General features: G+C 37.6%; 1 pseudogene; it reads right to left on the reverse strand.

The window, feature by feature from the left end:
* Positions 1 to 5,176: 5,176 nt before the first annotated feature.
* Positions 5,177 to 23,516, reverse strand: part of LOC148525478 (N-formyl peptide receptor 2-like) — an 84,514-nt pseudogene continuing 66,174 nt past the window's right edge.

The raw sequence follows: 23,516 nt of genomic DNA on the forward strand, positions 1-23,516 counted from the left end.
TCATAGACCTTTGATGTCTCAATCATGGCGAAAGTGAGTGCCACCGTTTCTGACTGTATACAGTGCCAATCTAGAGGTGTGCACTGTTTGCAGCACCGTCGCCCTTGACACTGGCAAACAGGTTGCTTGGAACAGCATCCTGCTGCCAGTATCGCTGATGCAGTGCTGCTCAGACAGACACCCTGCAGTCTGTGCAGCATCCTCAGGGCACTCTCGGCAGTGCTGCACTTTACACTTCCAGGTGATGACACTCCCGCACCCCTGTGCGATGACATGACGTCATGCACTTAGGGGACAGGACCAGTAATCTGCCAGGCCGCTTACTGTGTGTGTGTATATATATATAATATAGCAGTCGAACGGACGGCACTCTGAACAGCTTGTATAAAGCACACTAAAATCCATTTACATTTTAAATATTTCAGAACCTGTTTTCATACTTTTGTGAGGGATTACAGAGAGAATGAGTGCAGGTTCTGCAATTTTGATACCGAATTTTACTGTTATATACAAGCCGACCTGAGTGCAGCCCATTCGACTGCTACATGGTCCACTCCCTTCACAGGCAAAAGGTAATTAGGAGGACACCAGGCACCATGGCACAATACTTTGCACAGGAGTGCCGGCCTACATATATATATATATATATATATATATATACACACACACACAGTGCCGTAGCAGGACGGCAGTGCGCTCTGTGCTGTACTGCCGCCCCTCTCACTCCCCCCACCGCCGCCTACTTCCCATATGTGCATGCCTTTTCACCCGGCTGTCGGGTGGAGGGCGGGGATTTCTTTAGAGTTGTGCTGCTCTGTCGCTTAGCACTCCAGGAGGTCACTTCCTGCAGACCTCCAGAGCCCAGCAGGAAGAGGCCGATGACTTTGCAGGATTCTGCCCTGTGCGGAGGCACCGTCCGCACCACCCTCCGTAAGTTCCTATATACATATATATATATTTTAAAGGTAAATAACAGGCGGTACTCCTGGACTCATAAATCACTTGTATTGAAAGTATGTCACACATAACTTCCAAAGTTTCCTGTTATTTACCTTTGTAGTCGCTTATGTAGAGGAGGTCACCTGGGCACTTTACAATAGGAGGAGATTGAGTGCTGGTCCACTACTTGATTAACTAACTAACTAGATAGATAGATAGATAGATAGATAGATAGATAGATAGATAGATAGATAGATAGATAGATAGAAAGATAGATAGAAAGATAGATAGATAGATAGATAGATAGATAGATAGATAGATAGATAGATAGATAGATAGATAGATAGATAGATAGATAGATAGATAGATAGATAGATAGATAGATTTGGAAACATAAGTACACAGGGATCTAGAGTTACACTGACCTGCTGTGCTGAAAGTCCATCATGCTGTGCTCAGGGCTGCCTTCCCTCATGTGCTAGGCTACTGCATTCACAATGCTTTAGAGCAAGATGGCCAGGGGGTGGAGCTTCGGGTGACTAGGGGCGGAGCTTCAGCGGGTCCGAGGTGGGCGGGGCTTCAGCCGGCATGTGTGTGTGTCCACCAGCAGAGAGGAGAGGAGGACCAAGGGGGTGTGAGGGCTAAGATTCGGTCGGCCAGGAGGTGAGTGAGCTGGGCTGTTGGTTGTGACTGGGAAAAAAAAAATATTTTTTTTCCAGTCTGCACGGCTGTCAGTTTCCTATGGGCCTATTTTCAATGGGAGGCCTGGAGCTGTAGCTCCACCCGCCCCATTGATAATCCGGCCCTGATAACATGTATAGTTATGTCTCTGATATGAGCTACACAAACTTGTCTACATCAAAGTAACAGTAATTTCAGATATTTTAATACTGTTCAAGTACAGAATGATAACAAGAGAAACATGACAATTATAAGTCTGTATACAGTGTACTGTACTTTATATGAATCCTGACAATTATAAGTCTGTATACAGTGTACTGTACTTTATATGAATCCTGACAATTATAAGTCTGAATACAGTGTGCTGTACTTTATATGAATCCTGACAATTATAAGTCTGTATGCACTGTACTGTACTTTATATGAATCCTGACAATTATAAGTATGTATACAGTGTACTGTACCTTATATGAATCCTTACAATTATAAGTCTGTATACAGTGTACTGTACTTTATATGAATCCTGACAATTATAAGTCTGTATACAGTGTACTGTACTTTATGTGCATCCTGACAATTATAAGTCTGTATACAGTGTACTGTACTTTATAAGAATCCTGACCCTTATAAGTTTGTATACATTGTACTGTACTTTTTGTGCATCCTGACAATTATAAGTCTATATACAGTGTACTGTAGTTTATGTGCATCCTGACAATTATAAGTCTGTATACAGTGTTCTGTACTTTATATGAATCCTGACAATTATAAGTCTGTATACAGTGTACTGTACTTTAAATGAATCCTGACAATTATAAGTCTGTATACAGTGTACTGTAGTTTATGTGCATCCTGACAATTATAAGTCTGTAATGTATACAGTGTACTGTACTTTATATGAATCCTGTCAATTATAAGTCTGTATACACTGTACTGTAGTTTATGTGCATCCTGACAATTATAAGTCTGTATACAGTGTACTGTACTTTATATGAATCCTGACAATTATAAGTCTGTATACAGTGTACTGTAGTTTATGTGCATCCTGACAATTATAAGTCTGTATACAGTGTACTGTAGTTTATGTGAATCCTGACAATTATAAGTCTGTATACAGTGTACTGTACTTTATATTAATCCTGACAATTATAAGTCTGTATACAGTGTACTGTACTTTATGTGCATCCTGACAATTATAAGTCTGTATACAGTGTACTGTACTTTATATGAATCCTGACACTTATAAGTCTGTATACATTGTACTGTACTTTTTGTGCATCCTGACAATTATAAGTCTATATACAGTGTACTGTACTTTATATGAATCCTGACAATAATAAGTCTGTATACAGTGTACTGTACTTTATATGAATCCTGACAATTATAAGCCTGTATACACTGTACTGTAGTTTATGTGCATCCTGACAATTATAAGTCTGTATACAGTGTACTGTACTTTATATGATTCCTGACAATTATAAGTCTGTATACAGTGTACTGCACTTCATATGAATCCTGACAATTATAAGTCTGTATACAGTGTACTGTACTTTATGTGCATCCTGACAATTATAAGTCTGTATACAGTGTACTGTACTTTATATGAATCCTGACACTTATAAGTCTGTATACATTGTACTGTACTTTTTGTGCATCCTGACAATTATAAGTCTATATACAGTGTACTGTACTTTATATGAATCCTGACAATAATAAGTCTGTATACAGTGTACTGTACTTTATATGAATCCTGACAATTATAAGTCTGTATACAGTGTACTGTAGTTTATGTGCATCCTGACAATTATAAGTCTGTAATGTATACAGTGTACTGTACTTTATATGAATCCTGACAATTATAAGTCTGTATACATTGTACTGTACTTTATGTGCATCCTGACAATTATAAGTCTGTATACAGTGTACTGTAGTTTATGTGAATCCTGACAATTATAAGTCTGTATACAGTGTACTGTACTTTATATTAATCCTGACAATTATAAGTCTGTATACAGTGTACTGTACTTTATGTGCATCCTGACAATTATAAGTCTGTATACAGTGTACTGTACTTTATATGAATCCTGACACTTATAAGTCTGTATACATTGTACTGTACTTTTTGTGCATCCTGACAATTATAAGTCTATATACAGTGTACTGTACTTTATATGAATCCTGACAATAATAAGTCTGTATACAGTGTACTGTACTTTATATGAATCCTGACAATTATAAGTCTGTATACAGTGTACTGTACTTTATATGAATCCTGACAATTATAAGCCTGTATACACTGTACTGTAGTTTATGTGCATCCTGACAATTATAAGTCTGTATACAGTGTTCTGTACTTTATATGAATCCTGACAATTATAAGTCTGTATACAGTGTACTGTACTTTATATGAATCCTGACAATTATAAGTCTGTATACAGTGTACTGTAGTTTATGTGCATCCTGACAATTATAAGTCTGTAATGTATACAGTGTACTGTACTTTATATGAATCCTGTCAATTATAAGTCTGTATACATTGTACTGTACTTTATGTGCATCCTGACAATTATAAGTCTGTATACAGTGTACTGTACTTTATGTGCATCCTGACAATTATAAGTCTGTATACAGTGTACTGTACTTTATATGAATCCTGACAATTATAAGTCTGTATACAGTGTACTGTACTTTATATGAATCCTGACAATTATAAGTCTGTATACAGTGTACTGTACTTTATATGAATCCTGACAATTATAAGTCTGTATACAGTGTACTGTACTTTATATTCATGCTGACAAGTAAAGCCTGACAATTATACATTTATACATACTAAACATTAAGGGGCCTATTCATGATTTTAATTATCGGGGTCCGAACGGAGCCCGATAATTGACATTCTAACTCGCCGCGGCCACTGGAGCAATTCAGCATTGCTTCGGCGCAGTGGCAGCTGATGCGAACCACAAGCAGGGGTATGTGCCATTTGAAGATGGCGATTGCCCCAGCAGTCAATCTCCAAAAGTTTTATATTTTCAGAGCTTGATGAATTCTGTCCCCATACTAGTGTATGGGGACAGCGGGCCATTCCGCAAACAGAAGGTAAGTAGGAGATATATGTGATATCTCCTGCTTCACCTTCTTAATGAATGGCCTGAATACAATCTTCACAATTGCAGGTGAAAATTTGCTTTTTCACCTGCTTTTGTGACAATTAACTGATGATGAATAGGCCCCTATATCATATTAATGAATGAAAATGATAATTATAATCATGCTAACAGGAGAAGTGTAACATCTATAAGCTATTATATAGTACAATCCAGGGTAGAAGACATCTCATTTGTATTCACTTTTTATAGTTTAATAATTTTCCACCATCAGGTCCTGTAACTATAGTTATACATTTCCTCATACATTATATCCTAAATTATTTGCTTAGTTTTACATTTCTTCCTTTATTCACCCTACTGTACAATATAACAATATATATTTATTTATTTCCACACTAATTTGTACCTGTGAATGTGGAACATATAAGTGAGTTCAATGTCTGTTAAACATCCCTATTAGATACAACTGCATTAAAATCCCCTCTTTCTCTTGACTGAGACTGATTAGAAATATAATTTAGAGCACGTTCCATCCTGGATGGTATGGAATGTATAAAACTCTCTTTAAAGTCTTGTCCTATGAAGACATAGAGGATGGGATTAATGCAACTGTTAAAGTAAGCCAGGCAGACACAAATTACATTTACTGTATCATTTATCTTCCAATAATTGAAATACTTTGGTATTAAAGGCCAAGTGTAATACGGAAACCAACAGATAAAGAAACACGTCACAACTGCAGTGATAATCGTGTACGGCCGCTGAGACTTATTTGATCTTCTAACTTTTCAAAGTTTGAAAAATATTAGACAATAACACACTAGAATGATAGTAAAAGGGATCACAAACATAGTAACACACCTGGTGATTAACATATTATTCATGTGAGAGGAATACTCAAAAAATTCTCCTTGCAGCAAACACTCTGAAATATCCGAAACTATGCTGTTATAAATCACATGGGGAACACTTAAGATCAGACTCAAACCCCAAATTATTACTGAAATTCTGCAGACACATTTTGGGGTTTTATGAATCTTAGACCAAATTGGCCACATTATAGATATACAGCGATCAACACTAATGGCGGTCAAAAAATTGACACTAGCGCACATGGTTATATACAGGATACCAGTACTGACTTGGCATAATTTATAGGCAACAGCTTCAAAATGCAAAGCCCAGTCAGCAATTTTCAAAGGGAGAATTACACAGCAGATGAAATCAGCTATGGCCAGATTGAGGAACCACACAGCACTGACTGTCTTCATCCTGAACCCAGCGATCCAGATAACTAAGCCGTTCCCTGGAATTCCCGAAATAAAAGTGATGCTGTAGAAAATGAATGACAGTATTTGAAAGATTGTAAGCATTTCCATATATTCAGTGAGATGTGTATTTTCAGTCCATTCACAGCATGTCTCATTGCCTGAAAGATTATACTTCATGATGGATGGTATCCTGAAAGCAGATTGGGGCACAGAGAGTGATATAATTAGTTAGTACATTCTCAGTTTAATTTAAAGTGAAAAAGCACCAGGTAAGAAAAATAATTCAGAAAAGCATAATTCCCATCACTTACATGTTGCATATTATTTAACCCAAAACTTTACATAAACAGTGCTCCCAAATTGTAAAATTAACATTCTTCATATTACATGTTGCAGAAATTTGTAAGAAATGGGCTATAGAATAATAAACTAGATTTTCTCAAACTTTTAAACACAAAAGGACGTTGTAGAGTGAGCAAAGCTCAGAATAAAACAAAGAGCAAATTAATCCGAAAATGATTAGCAATAGGATTGGTTACATTGAATCAACATTTACTACAATGTAGATCTAACTGTGCTGCTGATAAATAGATGTCATATATTTTTCTGTAACTAGGAATGGATGCCGCCGCTCAGGGTGCAGGGCTTTGTCGGCGGCACCATCACTGCCTTCCGGGTTCTGCCTCTGGCTAGAAGGGTGCCTGGAATGGCACAGTGAAGTCAGGTTCATTGATGCATTGCTGTGCACAGCTGCCCTCCATTGGATGCCTCCAAACGGGCACCCTGCACACTGTGCAGCTGCTCGGAGTGTCCTCAGGACTCTTAGGGTAATGCTGCACTTTCTAGTGCTGGGGGCCCAGCCCCCTCTGCCAAGGCCGGCAACATTTTGGATCACGGTACACTGATATCCAATGGGTCCTCCCATCAACCCCACACATTTAACAATACATGAATCAATAATAAAGACACATATTTACATATATAACATAGATATCCTGTTGGTTCAAACTCACTCCATATTCTCCAATAATGGATGGGATACCACACGAATTCCTTGTTGCCAAGGGATCCTTACAATATCCAAAAATAAGGAGTGCACTCACCAGACTTGAAGTAAATAGTACATCTTTATTCCACCATAACTAGATACAGTCAGCCCATCGACGTTTTGATCCTTCCATGGATCTTTGTCAAGATAGTTACACACTGTGCCCCATATGCCCTTTATTTATTTTATATGCCCAACTAATCACATAAATCATGCCCCTAATCAAAATATTAAACCACCCCCATTAAAAACACAGCCCTATACAATAGTATGTTAAATTGTATTATATTTACATGCCATCTCCACTCCTAGACATGCTCCTCTCATAAATGCTATTTGCACATGGATCATGGTAGAGCGCAAGCCATCACGCCCATCCCCAGGCGCTAACACGCATCTACACTTCCGGTTCTTGTAACAAGGTGACCAATAGGCTAAAAAGATAAACACAGGGGAAGGCTAACCCAATCCCTTCTCAGACCCACAATCACATTGTATATATATATGTCACAGCTGATCACAACACATTGTATATCTAGTTGCCAAGCAACCGCCACCGTAAGCCTAATTATCTGCTACCGATAGGTGACAGTTCATGGACACTATAATTTTAGACACACAATCAGAGGATCACCCACACATTTAGATCTGTGTAATTTTTTAACCCTCTGGTAGTTAGGATAGGAGTTGGTACGGCATTTATACGACATATGTACACACACATTATATATATATTTTCATGGTTTTATATATATATATATATATATATATATATATCAATAGATAGATAAACTTTTTACAGATCAGACAATTTGGAGTCTTGAACTATTAAGGGAATGTGTTATATACTTACTGGAGTGTAAATGTGGTGCTAAATACGTAGGAAAAACTAAACGCCAGTTAAAAGTCAGAATCCTCGAGCATATGAGCATTGGATACATTCCCTTAAAACTTTAATGCCTGAGCGACTTAAAGAGAATTATGATATCATCCCCTGTTTGCATTAGTTCCCATGTGTGCGGTGTCTCACTTTGTGGAGGGCTGTTGTTGGGCTATTTGGCTCTCTACGTGCTTAAAGTGATGCCTATGGGCTAACAATGTAATTGGTGATTTGATATGTTAAATCATAGGTAGTCTTATTATGTCCTTCTTCTGAAGGTTAGATTTTTGAAACCTTTAATATGATTTAAGTAATGTATGAGGTTCAATTTCTTTTTCTGCACATAAGTAAAGTCATTTTTAAAAGTTTATTTAAATTTGACGGGCTAAATATATGTACACTGATGGATTATGGATGGTTATTAGGACTTTTATTGTCTTGACTAATACCTATAATGAAAGTAAAATTTTAGGCATTTTTGTGTTTATATTTTAAAGTTATGTGTGTTGCCCCCCCCCCAAAAAAAAAAATATATTTATATATATAATTTTATATTTTTTGTGTTATGGTGGTTTTTACTACCTCATTTTTTTATATATATTTAAATAATCTATAGTGGTATAAAGTGTTTTTGCATATATATATATATATATATATATATATATATAGATATATATTAAAGTTATGAGTGTTGTCCCCTTTTATTTTTTTTGTATGTGTGGTTTATATGTGTCTTTTCAAATGTGGCATTATGGTAGTCTTTACTACCTTATTTTATATATATATATATATATATATATATATATAAATAATCGAAAGTGGTTTTATGTGTTTTTGCACTTCTATATATTAAAATTATGTGTGTAGCCGCCTTTTATTGTTTAGTTTAGTTTTATGATTATATAACCATCCATTTCTATCTTAAATTAAATGTTTTTAGTGTTATTAATAAAATGGTATGTATATTGTTGATTATGTAATTATGTATGTTAATTTGTTGTCATGAAGTGTAATACATGCAATTGATTTCTTTGGTATCCAGCATTACTCATTTATGCATCTAATATAAAAAGGAGGCTAGACTGGGTTAGATCACACCCCCTGATGATATCCTTGGCTGACTAAACTAGTTGGGCGTGGTTCGGTGTCTGACGTTGGACGTGGTGTCGTCACGAGCTGAGTCCCAAGCTGTTTGTTGCAAGGAGAGCTGGACGGGATTGCCACTTTGTATAACGTGGATATCCATCCCCCTGGGTGCTATCCGGAGGGCCCGGAGGGTTGAGTGTGAGCCAGTCGCTGTTTACTTTGATGTATGTGAGCTTATTACACTTAGTAAAAGTGATTGTTATTTTTTACTCATGTGGATGCGCCTTGTCTTCTTCTTTTCATTTCATATGTACATACATACAGTCACACATGCATACCCATAAACTGTCACTTGACTTACTACACAGTCTGCTGTTGGTGCAGGCTCAGGCAGTGTCAGTCACTCTGGGTTGGCTCTCTGGTTGGACTGCCAGCCAAGGAGGGTTTCCATAGATGTACCAGTGATGCTGCCTAAAGTTACCGGTGCTGTGCTGTCACTATGTATAGTGGGTGGAAGTTACTGCTTGCTCATTGCTTGGCTACTATGCAGGGAAGGGCTGGTCCCTGGCAGAACTTTTTGCATTATGATGCTGCACGTCGTGATATCATTCATATTATGCACAATAATACCAGAACGAGACCAGACCAAGTGTGTGGTATAACTGTTGGGGTGGCTTTATAAAAACATTTTTTGTTTCCTTGCGCCAGATGGGCATCTGGCACAGACCATTCTGTTTCTTTCTAAATAACTATTAGGCACCACGGCCTAATTTAGTGCCAGTGAAACCTTGGGGCCCTTCTGAACCTCGGAGCCTGGGAAGGAAGTACCTTTGTACCCCCTGTCCCCGGGCCTGCCCTCTGCATGATGTCATCACATTGTGCACTTACAAGATTATGCTACATCACTAATTATATTATTACCCAGTTGTATTCTGCAAATCTGTTGGTAACTTCTAACATTACTTGAAAATCCAGAGGGTTTAAAGGGAAACCTGTAATTGGGTCTGTATAGGTAGTGTTAAGGTAAATCCAAAGCCATACTGTCTTTCTGGAACTTCTGGAAATGCTAAAGGAACCTATGGCCTGATGGGCCGTTCCGACCACCTGAAGGCCTGGCCACAGCTTCCCCTCCAGGTGCTCTACTCAGCCAGCATACTAAGGCTGGGGGGTGCCATGAGGCCAATCACCCCATTATTTGCAGCATGTCCCCATTATGTGTGGCTACTCCCTGTGATATTGGCCCTTTTCCATGTGCGCGGGCACAAAGAATGTTGGGGCAAATTCTTGGCCTCACTCTGTTTCTGGGTGAAACATTCAATGGGGACATGCTGCAAATAATGGGGTGATTGGCCTCATGGCATCCCCCAGCAATTAGTATGCTGGCTTATTGCTTATTGCATCTATATTCTGCATAGAACTTCATGCTTGCAATTGTGTGTGGATTTAATGTATGTGACTGTCTCATCCTGCTTATTGCACCTATATTCTGCATAGAACTTCATGCTTGCAATTGTGTGTGGATTTAATGTATGTGACTGTCTCATCCTGCTTATTGCACCTATATTCTGCATAGAACCTCATGCTTGCAATCGTGTGTGGATTTAATGTACGTGACTGTCTCTCTTGCATAGATTTTTTTTTTTTCCTGTATAGTCTGTATTGGTCAGTGAAGCATAGTTTATGGTATATATCTGGCCTGGCTTTTGCTCCAACTCAGAGCAAGTTATCTCCTTTGATCAGCAGACCAATTGAGTCAGCTGTAGCCTGTCCTAATCAAGGGATACCACTCCTTATATTCAGTCTAGGGGCAGCTGGGGTTAAAAGCACAAAGTGTGATTACATAACAGTTAATCAAACAGTTGATCAAACATTGACCAACATCTAAGGTAATTTCAGATTATGAAACTGATTGCTTTCAAATTTGTCTAAAAATAACAAACCTAAAACTCACCATGTACTACACATTTCTTTTTATCAACTCCCTCCTTTGTATTTTCTCTAAGGATATAACATCCCTAACTCTCCCTGCATCTCCCCTCTCTGGGCACACTGCCACCCTAATGAGTCACTCACCTCCTCTAAAAACTAATGAGCTTTCTTTTCATCAAAAATAGACAATTACAGCCTCATTGTGTCACTATAAAAAACTTTTACACACCTACAACTGTATATACTTCTCCATCCTTCTGCTTTTATTATCGGGTGACATATCACAAATCCAGGCCCCACACACATACAGCGGATTTACTATGGAATAAGTATCCTGCAAACCTCACATGTCTCCCATCACCCTCCAAATCAATAAATGTGCCTTATAGAATTCACACTTGATCACAACTTATTATTTTACATCTGAACATCTCTTTACAATAACTACTTTCACCAATTTCTACATTTACCTGAGACTGCTGGTTCACACATTAACCAAACTCTCTAAATAGCCCTTTATGAAGTGGCTTCAGCTACCCGTCAGACTTCACGTAAACTGATATAACAGCCATGGCTTTCCACAGACACCTACAAAAACTGCCTCTTAAAGTAGAATGTCAGTTGCGTAAATCTTAATTCAAATGACTTCCACACATACTGTAAAATAGGAATCCACCCATCTGTCATCCTAACCCTCTGTCCCACGCTCACTGTCTATCCCATCTGTGTCACCCCTGTCTGTCTGCCCATCCCCTTTAGAATGTAAGCTCTCACGAGCAGGGCCCTCTTTCCTCTTGTGCTTATCCTTTCTTTACTTATATTATCTGCTCTATACTCAAAAGCACCTAACCCGTGCCTTTGGCCATCCTGCTTCTGTTGCAGCAGTGTTTATATACCATGTACTTGTATTGTAGTGTCTTAAACTGTATGACACTGTTTTCTTGTTCTGTTCAACTGTTTATGTACTATGTTTGTGCACTAAGTTTATGTACTATGTAAGGCGCTGCGGAACCCTTGTGGCACAATATAAATAAAGGATAATAATAATAATAATAATAATAATAATAATAATAATAATAATAATAATAATAATAATAATTTAATTATTATGAAGACAATTATATAAAATTAAAAAAAAATCATGAAATTCAAGAAATATCCATTACAATACAACAGCACAACATTTGTAGAAGATCCACATAAACACACAGCTAACAAGACACAATCTGTGTCTTACCCTAACCATAAAAAATATACAGATTTCAAGACATTTTTAAATAAATATTTATTGGTGATATAGAGAAAATAAAACTTGGTCAAATTTTGAAATCAGGGGCCCTTACTAGACAAGAAATAGAGGTCTTAAAACAGTGGAGGGCACTGGCGTTTCTGATGCAGGGTGTGTCATGCATCTGGGCCTCTGAGTCAGAGGTGGCCCACACTGCACTCATTTAATATAGTTACTTTGTGCCCTCAATTCTGGGAAAATTGCTCTGGTGCATGTGCCGTCAAGAAATCAGGGGGAGAGAAATCACTGGTGTAATTTTCCCAGAGACAGGGACATGTGCAGTAGCCTCTAGCACCATGCTAGGGTGTTCACTGCACATACGTAAGTATGTGGGGGATGGCCTGCACAGAGATTGCACACAGACTCTTTTTATAAAATGCCTCTGGTGAAATTAAGGGCCTGACTCAGCATGGATTGCTATTGTGATCGTGGCTGCGATTATGCACGCTGGGCTGCTGAGAAAATATGCTAATTAATGCACTTGCAAAACACTTGCACAGCCAGCATAGAGACGCCCACTACCACTATCTCACATCTGTCTTACATTGCAAACTTGCATGTACATCAGTAACATAATGTACCAGCAGAGCCTCACACACAATTACAGCAGGTTTGGCTTTACTCAGAAATTGCTGACCTCATCACAGTGAGTACTAAAGTTGCGTATGTCATCGCAGTGGGTAATTTATGCACGCCCATGCAACAGCATTTAAATGGACTGGCATGCCTGCATTTCTCCAGCCGCTCCACCTTAAACCACCCCCAAGCGCTGATCCCGCAGTGATCGCAGTGTGATGACAATGCTAATTCATGCACGCGCACTGCGATGCATACGCATGCGCAGTGTGAGCCATTGACCGATCTGCGAACGCAGTTGCAATTGTGATCCGTAATGAACCAGGCCCTAAATATATAAAAAAAAATTCAATCCAGCAGACAAAGGAAGTCCAACTAAACAGATTAAACAGATATGACTATTGTGGAAAACATTATATTTTACATAATTCCATATTTACATATACTGTATGGTTTATAATGAATACAGATCATGAAATTCAATATGGCCTTTGCACAGCCATTTTTGCTTTGTACACATTTAAATGGAGAAATTAGATGAGATATATTTAAGGGCAACTCCCAAGGAAGTTGGTTATCTGCAGAATGCTTGTCCATTTATGCATAATTCTGTGCTAGAGAAATTTAGTGACCAAATATAGTGAAGCACAGCAACATAATCATCTCATAAAGGAATCTTTTTCTCTTTAACTGCCATGCACAGGAAGAGACCATAAGAGCAAACTTTGTCTATCTGATGATGTCAGTGGGTGTACAGGGGGCGTATTACCTGAGGACTGTTATGGAAGCTATAAAGCCTTGGTAATGAAATCAATCGTTGCTATTGCTGCATTAACCCTGGGGATATGTGCTCCCAGTTAAGGGCTAAATTTATTTATTTAATTAATAAATGACAAATTCTTAAGTATACTGGATTGGAATCTATTAATTTATGCAACAATGAGACATGTAAATGGTATGATTAAACACTATTCACTCGAAGCATCCAAATTCCACCAGTGATCACATAAAGCACAGTGGAAACAATAACTGTCTCCTGTCTGTCTATCTTTTCCATGTGCCAATTGGAGATTATTCTGAGAGCCAGTAAAAATACTGATCACCCACAGCTCAGATTAGAAGAAGTTATGTATTTTAATATTTGTGTAGTGAAGAATATATGAATCATGAATATATGAAGTTATTGTGTTTTGGGTGCCTGTTTTTCATCAGACAGATGTGTCCCCAGAAGTAATACAGACTAAAAAGTAGGATTTAGTGCTGGTATTTGCTTGGAGAAAAACAGGCGATCATAGAAAGCTTATCCTGACTATTTGCTGTTCTATGATGAGTGGTGTTAAATGATACAGTGTGTATTCCAGTGGATGGAAATAGTTTAACTAGGGTAGAATAAATAGTAATAAATAAGATAAATGACAACTACATCTCTTTTAAAAAGCACAGCGTAAAATATCAATTTGTAATGTAAACGTAATTGATGAGTAATCTAAATTAAATGCAGAGATCAGCCCGTGCGCATGCGTAAATCATGTCCTTAAACTCTACACTTTCTTAAACAAATACATTCTGTTGGAAATAGCACAGCAGGCTGCAGCTGTTGCTGCTACTCCTATGATTATGACTATAATGTCTAAAACCATTCTTAAAATCCTTAAAATAGTGTTAGAGATGCTGAATTTATTGATCAGACTGATAAAATACATACTATCTGTGTAAATATATACTGTCACAGTATCTGTGTCAGTGTAAATTAAAGTTTACATGGTTAAATAGCTTATGAGTCAAGGAAGAGAGAAAAAGTGCAAGCTGATGTTATTGTTTCCAAGAGGAAACAAAGTGCTTAGAAGTTCAGAATGTTCCCAGACCAAAGACAAAATTGCAAAAGCAAAAGAACTGTAAATGCTTACAGATTTGTTACATTGTCATTTACATTGTTATTGTTACATGAACCTATAGAGAAAGTTTGGAAACAGCTAATTTTTAGAAATGTGATTTATGACATAAATAGTGTTGATATTACTGAACATAACCAAATGTTTAATGTTATGTTAGACCAGACTGAATAAGACATGGTTGAACCAGTTGCTGATAAGTGAAGAGATGTATGTTGATGTGGTTTGGTTAACTGCTTTATGCGTGAGTATAAATATTTTAAATTGAATATGGTAGCAAACCGGCAGCCAGTGGTGGGACTGACAGAGTGGTTCAGCAGATACTGAATGTTTGGTGAGAAAGATCAACCTCGCAGCTGCATTCGAAATGGATTGTAGTGGGGAGAGCCTGTTTTTGGGAAGACCAATATGGAGACTATTGTAATAGTCAATGCGGTAAATAATGAGTGCATGGATTAGAGTTTTTGCAGTGTCTTGCATAAGATATGGTTGAATTTTGGCTATGGTTTTTAATTGTATGTAACAGGATTTAGAGACAGATTGAATGTGAGAAACAAAAGACAGTTCATATTCAAGGATGACACCAAGGCAGCGAGCTTGTGGGGTGTGGTTGATTGTTGAATTGTCAACAGTAATAGAGATATCAGGTTGGTAACTACTATTCACCGGTGAAAATATAATTAATTCTGGTTTAGATATATTAAGTTTAAGGTGGCGAGATGACATCCAAGATGAAATGGCAGAGAGACAGTCAGTGATACGGACCAGCACAGATGGTGACAAATCTGGGGAGGATAGGTAAATTTGAGTATTGTCCGCATATAGATGATACTGAAATCCAAAAGAGCTAATTAGTTGCCAAGAGAGGTGGTATAGATTGAGAAAAGCAGAGGACCTAATACCAAACTTGTGGTACCCCCAGTGATGAAGGTAGTGAAGTGGAGGAAGAATCACAAAAGCGAACAGCGTAAGAGCGATTAGATAGGTAGGATGAGAACCAAGAAAGGGCTGTGTCTTGAAAACTAGGGATTGTAGTGTTTGCATGAGAAGAGAGTGGTCAACAGTGTCAATGGCAGCAGAGAGATCTAGAAGAATTAGGAGTAAGTAATGACCTTTAGCCTTGGCAGTGACAAGATCATTTACTACCTTAGTCAGTGCTGTCTCTGTGGAGTGTTGGGAACAAAAGCCTGACTGATGTGGGTCCAATAAGTTGTGGGTGTTAAGAAAGTGTGTGAGGCGACTGTAGGCAAGTCTCTCCAGTAGCTTGGAAGGGCAAGGTAGCAGGGAGATAGGATGGTAATTTGAGAGAGAGTTAGTGTCAGAATTTTGTTTTTTTTCAAAATGGGAGTGATCGCTGAATGCTTGAACAGTGATGGAAAGATACCAGTAGAGAAAGAGAGATTACAGATTTTAGTTAAAGTGCAATGAGCACAAGAGACAGAGCTTTACTGATTTGTGAGGGCATAGTATCAAGAGGAGAGGCAGTAGAGTAGGATATTGAGAAGAGTGTAGATACTTCATATTCATTAGTGGGTCAAATGATGAGAACATGTGACTGGGTTCAGGTAGGGAATTTACGTAATAGAGTAACAATTTAATATCTAGAGTAGGATGAACAATCCTTTTACATAATTGTAAACTTTAAAACGACATGGATGAGACATCTTGCAGAAAGAAGAATAGGAAAAAAAACTTATGACGCTTAAGATAAAACACTTTAGAAAAAAATTCAGTTGAAAGTGAACTAAAAATAGATTAGGGACAGAAATCTGATCCTATATATTTCCTATATACAGAGCAGGATTGTAAACTTTCATTAAGATAAATGTAACTGTAATGGTAATTGTTTTACTTGTTTGAATACTATCAGTGTCTGTAACCACTCTCTCTGTATACCCCTCCCAGATCCAAAGAGCTGCACTGGAAAAAAAATAAAAATAAGTTTTGTTTCAAGTGGATAATGCTTTAACTCTCTCATAGCATGATATTGTGCTTGTATTCTTGCATCATAGGTTTCAGTTTTACCTCAGCCAAGAGTACTGATAAAAGAAGGTTATGAAATATACTTTTTAGTAGATACGCAGTATCTACATAGTGTTTTAAAAAGACGGGTAATATTCCAAAAATGTCACAAACAGTTTGCAATATTTGAAGAATAATCTGCAATTCTTTTTTGTTCTTACAGAAGACTCAAGTCCTTGACAGTGATCTGTTCTTATATTCTAATTTGTTTCAGACTTCAGGAAAAACTAAATGTGTGTTTCTTTTGCAGAAGCAAGTTACAAAGTATAATGAGACAAAATCCAACTGTATACTGATAAATTTAAATATACAGGATGTTGTTTTCCAGCAGGTTGAAGACATTAATATCCTTAAAGGGTGGCATTTATTGTTAAGTTGAATTGCATCTATTTGTTTTACATACTGTTGTTCAGATATTTAAAAATGCTCAACCTAAACAAGTTCCTACAGCCAGATTTTCTCAATGGGAGATAATATTTTAGACTCCTATCAATCTTACATATGTCATATTTTGAATTATGCTACATTGATTTTCTTTATCCACGATGGGGGTGGGGGATATGGAATATATGTGGTTGATGGTGAGGAAAAAGGAAGACAATGAACATGTTTGCAATAATGAAATATAAAAATATTTTTCAACAAAGGAAACTCCAGCAATGTCTGTTCTAACTGAAGTTTAATTAGATAATTCTGACTGGGTTTTCTTTACTGATGATAGCTGTTACAGACAGATACATAATGTTTTTTTTGGGTGACAGGATATGCAGTAACTACCATACTCAACGTTGTTAGCTGAATGTAATGTACAGCATTGATTATAGCAATTGGAAGTATAGGGGTTACCGCATAGCTTAGGGAACTCTCATTTCACATGCATAAATAATTGAAGAAGCAATATGTTTACCAAAAATAAGTTGCAGCAATTAAGTGTCAGGTACATACTAAACAGACTGATATTATTTTCATGGGTAATATATTAGCTGATAGGGTAGTATGAGATGTAATTGTAAGTACATATGATGAGCCAGATATAGACATTCAGTTGATGTTGTTTAAGGATATCACATTTGACCAATTGAGACAATATCAGGAAAATACTTCTCACAATGTGGTCAATGGACCTGATTCAGACCCACTCGCGAGCGGCTGTCCACTCGCAAGTGGGTCGATGTTATGCACTGAGCATGCGCACGACGGAGGGAGCTCCGTCGTGCGCATGCGCCAGACGCGACGAGCGAAGGAAAGTCCTTCGCTCGTTGTGTCCGATCAAAGGGGGCGTGCTGTCAATGTTGATTGACAGCACGCCCCCTTTGGTGGGCGTGCCGGGGGCGTGCCTCCCTGACGGGGGCGTTCCCACGGGAATTAAAAGTATTACCAGCATTTTTAGAAGGTGTTCATGGGTCAGTACACTTAAGAGCAGACAATATGAATCGCATTGTACAATCATACTGGTATGCTCGAGCCAGAGTTCAAGTGAAAATGTGAATGTTTATGTAATTTGGTTGATAAACAATGTAGAGAAAATGGCACCTACTAAAACATTTTCCAAGTATAACAGATACTGATAATTGATTTTATTCAGTTACCAATGAAGAAAAAAAGGATTAAAGTATGTTCTTGTCAAGGTTTCAGGATGTTTTAAAATATAGTGTTAGCATGTTTTTAGATATTGCAGAGGTTACTGAATTTACTGCTCTGAGATGCTAAGAAAGAGATTTTGCAGGAATTTGTATGTAAGGCATAAATTACCCAGTGTTACTGTATTGTTATTGAAAGTGACAGGGGAACTTATTTTACAGGGGAAGTTTTTTAAATAAGTTAAATGATGGGAATAGAATCAAAGTTACACACGTCATATTAGATTTAATAGATTAGTTAAACTTACAAAAGAGACAGGAATGGCATTGTCTGAAGGCCTACATTTGGTGCTTCATAGAGTCACACTTGAGCCTTTTCTCAATCTCTCTATTAACTGTTTTTTTTGGACTACAATCAATATGTGTTATTGATTCAAATACTGATTTGAAATTACAACATGATTTGACTGTTCAATATTTTATACAATTGTCTACGCAGCTACAACAAGAAGACTTCGGGGAAGCTCAACTGGATATTCAACCAACATCAGCATTTGGTCCAGTATATGAAATAGAGTCTGGAGACTATGATGGTATGATGAGAAGTTTTGTTACATTCTGGTTCCCTTACAGATCAATGGGATGGTCCTTGGCATGGCAAAGTAATGCTGACAACAGATACAGCTATAAAGGTTGCTGAGAAGGACACCTGGATCCATGGCTCACATTGAAAAAGGTCAGAGAAATATCTGAGCTAAAAGGGGACTAAAGACTCAGATTCAAGTGCTGATATAGAGACTGAGATATAAAGACTGAGCTATAAAGACTGAGATATAAAGATTAAGTTGCATATACTGTATAAGAATTCTCCAATCAAGATGGAGACGATTGCTTACAATAGACTATGATAAAGTCTGATGAAGAAAACTTTTAATTTTTCTTAGCTGCTTAATTGAAACAATCGTGTTTATTACAAAAAAATTTTTGAGACATTTTTTTTTTGGAGAGAGGGCGAGCGAGGGTTCATGGTCTGGTATGAGTACACATCCAGTAGTGTGGATGATGGGGTGTATTCTAATAAGTCCTTTCCTTCCTCTTTTCTAAGCAGGGAAAAAGATTGGTATCAGAAAGCTGATTTATCGTCTATTGAAAAGTACATTTACGATCACTGTACTAAACCAAAAGAAAGGTGTATATTATGGCGTATGGATATTACTCAAATGAATATGCAATTCTACAAAAATATTCAATGATGGGTAAAGTATTAAATGCTACTAATAGTTGAATTTGTGCCAGAACCATTGTTGAGTTGAAATATACTGAACATACTAAGATAATTACTATAGAAACATGTGAGGATTGTGTAATTAAAAGTTGTAAAGAAAAAAAGGGTTACTGATAATTATAACTTGACAAAACCACTAGTAATTGTGTTATTTTCATATGTAAGTGAACGCATTCCATTTTGTTTCAATAAGATAGTTTATGAAATTAATCATACTACACCTCAGATTTGGACAACTGCAGGAATGGTTACTATTCCAATGCTAGAACACCCCATACAAGTAGGAAATGTTGAGTCCAAATATTGTAATAAAATAATTACTGTGTATAAATCTTATGTTCCTTGCTATACTGAACAATGCAAGGAAAATTTTAGAAGTGTTGAATGTACAATGCATTTTTACAATAATGCATTTGATTATACACTACCAGTGATTAGTTTCAATAGTGTTTCAATAGTGAGACAGATCAAATAGTTCAGACATATTAGGAATGATAGTTACTACCATGATATTTGGGTTTTATGTTCTATTATTGTTACCAAAACTTTATATATATGTGGAAAGTATACCTACAAATAATTGCCAATTAATTCAGAATATATTATCTATTTAGGCAAACTGATACTACCATTTTATGTTATAACTCATAATAATATGTGATAAGTTCTTTTGCAGGATGCCAAACGTTATACAAGAGATATTGATCCAGTGAATAAAAAAACATTTTCCTGATTGATATTTCAGTGAGACATCGTGCTGGTACAACCTTTGCTAACATCCTTACGTATGATAATTGGGAATATTTGGATAATCAACAAGAGGTTATTGATCTGGCTAGGTTTTATGGACAAATTTATTGACAATGATACTGGACTTTATGATATTATAAGACTTTATAGATATGTTGAATATTTATTAAAAATATTCCGGAATGAACTGTTACTACAGCACTGCCCGTAATTGATTAATTAATTGTACAGACTGGAGGATATTGTTGAACTTTTATACAAATCTTGGAATTCACTGTTGAAATTATTTGACCAATGATACTACAGATGAAGAAGCCATTATTATCAATTACATAAATGAAGCTTATACTGTAAAAGAAGAATTTCTATGAATACATTATGATAAAAATTCTGAAAGTGATTTATGATGGTCATGATTAGATCCTAGTTTTTTATTTTCAGGTTTTGAAAAGTTTTTTAACATATTTTATGTACAGACAAAGTTTATTCTTGAGATCATAATTCCAATTCTTCTTATTCTATAGATTTGGCCTATGCTGTATTCAGGTGGCTACTTTAAAAATGAAAACATACAAGAGATGGAGAGGAGATATAGCACATGTTAAAATGTGCTTATCTAAGGGTGGAACTGTGGAAAACTAATTCACAAGAAACATATTTTACATAATTTCATATTTACATAGGCTGTATGGTTTATAATGAATACAGGGCCTGATTCAGAGCCGCTCTGAGCGATGTTCGCACAACTGCGCATGCGTATGGGTCGTAATGCGCATGCGCAAACCAGTCATTGCGGTCAGAAATCATGCGCTCGTAAAACAGCGAGGGGCTGCTAATTTGATTGACAGAATGTACCGTTTGTGGGTGGTAACAGGGAAAGGTGCTTGAAAACGGGGGAGTGGAGATCCGAACGCAGGCGTGCCTAACGGTCAAAAGGGCGTTTAATGGGAGTGCATAATTAGTAAAGGAGCGTCATCGACCACGTCATTTGGTTGTCTTTTAGCCTGAACTGCTCGCAGTGATAGCGGCAAGAAAATCCTACCACTGCGAGCAGTTCAGATGCCTTTTGATGTTCCCAATTAATCTAATAAAAACCGGAGATGACGTGTGATGCGAACGGCAAAGGGGCGTCTTTACAAAATAGCGAGCGCATTTTTCGGGCGCTCACTCAGACAAAGAGGCGTCAACACACCGCAAAGAGTGAGTGCTCAATTTAAATATCCGGCCTCTTTTTTAGAACGAGCGTCCGCAAATAGCGTCCGGCTCTGAATCAGACCCACAGTTCATGAAATTCAATATTGGCTTTGCACAGCCATTTTTGCTTTGTACACATATAAATGGAGAAATTAGATGAGATATATTTAAGGGCAACTCCCAAGGAAGTAGGTTATCTGCAGAATGCTTGTCCATTTATGTATAATTATGTGCTAGAGAAATTTAGTGACCAAATATAGTGAAGCACAGCAACATAATCATCTCATAAAGGAATCTTTTTCTCTTTAACTGCCATGCACAGGAAGAGACCATAAGAGCAAACTTTGTCTATCTGATGATGTCAGTGGGTGTACTGGGGGCATATTACCTGAGGACTGTTATGGAAGCTATAAAGCCTTGGTAATGAAATCGATCGTTGCTATTGCTGCATTAACCCTGGGGATATGTGCTCCCAGTTAAGGGCTAGATTTATTTATTTAATTAATAAATGACAAATTCTTACGTATACTGGATTGGAATCTATTACTTTATGCAACAATGATACATGTAAAAGGTATGATTAAACACTATTCACTCGAAGCATCCAAATTCCACCAGTGATCACATAAAGCACAGTGGAAACAATAACTGTCTCCTATCTGTCTATCTTTTCCATGTGCCAATTGGAGATTATTCTGAGAGCCAGTAAAAATACCAGACTCTGGAGAACGGCTGATACATGTCTTTTTACCATAAACTGCAAATCCAACATGGCCGCTGGGTGATTCTAAAGCAATAAAACTGTTTGCCATGAAGTAACTTCTGCCAGCCAGATGCATACATCTACAGCAGTGATATATAGTGAATGACAATGTAAAATTGATGTCATTATAAGCATAAATCACTCATAATGGAAATACCCCCTGTGTCTCTCCCTCTGATACAACTACTTATTAAACCTGGGTCTAATATTTTCCATCTTTTTGCCACATCAGAAACCCACTCTAGTGTGTAAATAGTAGAGCTGTGTGGTCTGGTTTTCCTGAAAACTGAACACACCCAAACTTAGGGGTTCTGAGTTCAATAGTGTCCCAGCTCGGATCCCTTTTGGGGTTCCGAATAGATCCATGTCCTAACTCAGGTCTGCTCTAAATTTGAAACTTGGATTTAAAAAGCAGATCTCGGGTTTTGTACTGTATGTAAACAGGTCCAAATTACATGATTTTAGCTGAATTTTATAAAAATTCCAAAAACAAAAACAGAAAAGAACCAAAACACTTGGGGGCACTGTATATTGGGCATTGCATAGGGGCACTACTGGGGGCACAATATAAGGGTAACTACTGGGGCACTATATATTGGGCATTGCAAAGAGGGCACTGTGTAAGGGACACTACTGGGAGTACTATATAAGGGGCACTATTTAAGGGGCACTTCTGGGGGCACTATTTAAGGCGCACTATTGGGATCACTATATATTGGGCACTACTGGGAGCACTAAATAAGTGCCATTACTGGTGGTATTGCATAACAGGCACTACTGGAAGCACTATATAAGGGGCACTACTGGAGGACTGCATAATGGGCACTACTGGAAACACAACTGTATATAAGGAGCACTTCTGGAGGACTGCATAATGGGCACTACTGGGAGCACTATATAAGGGGCACTACTGGAGGACTGCATAATGGGCACTACTGGAAGCACTATATAAGGGGCACTACTGGAGGACTGCATAATGGGCACTACTGGTAGCACTATATAAGGAGCACTACTGAGGACACTGTATATTTGGCACTGCATAGGGGGTCCTATATAAGGGGCACTAATGGGGCACTATGTAAGGGGCACTACTGGGGGCACTATATATGGAGCACTTCTGAGGGCACTGTATATTGGGCACTGCATAGGGGGCCCTATATAAGGGGCACTACTGGGGCACTATGTAAGGGTCACTACTGGTGGTACTGCATAACGGGCA

Source organism: Taudactylus pleione, unplaced genomic scaffold (genome assembly GCF_031769625.1).
Source record: "Taudactylus pleione unplaced genomic scaffold, aTauple2 ptg000108l, whole genome shotgun sequence".
Lineage (NCBI taxonomy): Eukaryota > Metazoa > Chordata > Amphibia > Anura > Myobatrachidae > Taudactylus > Taudactylus pleione.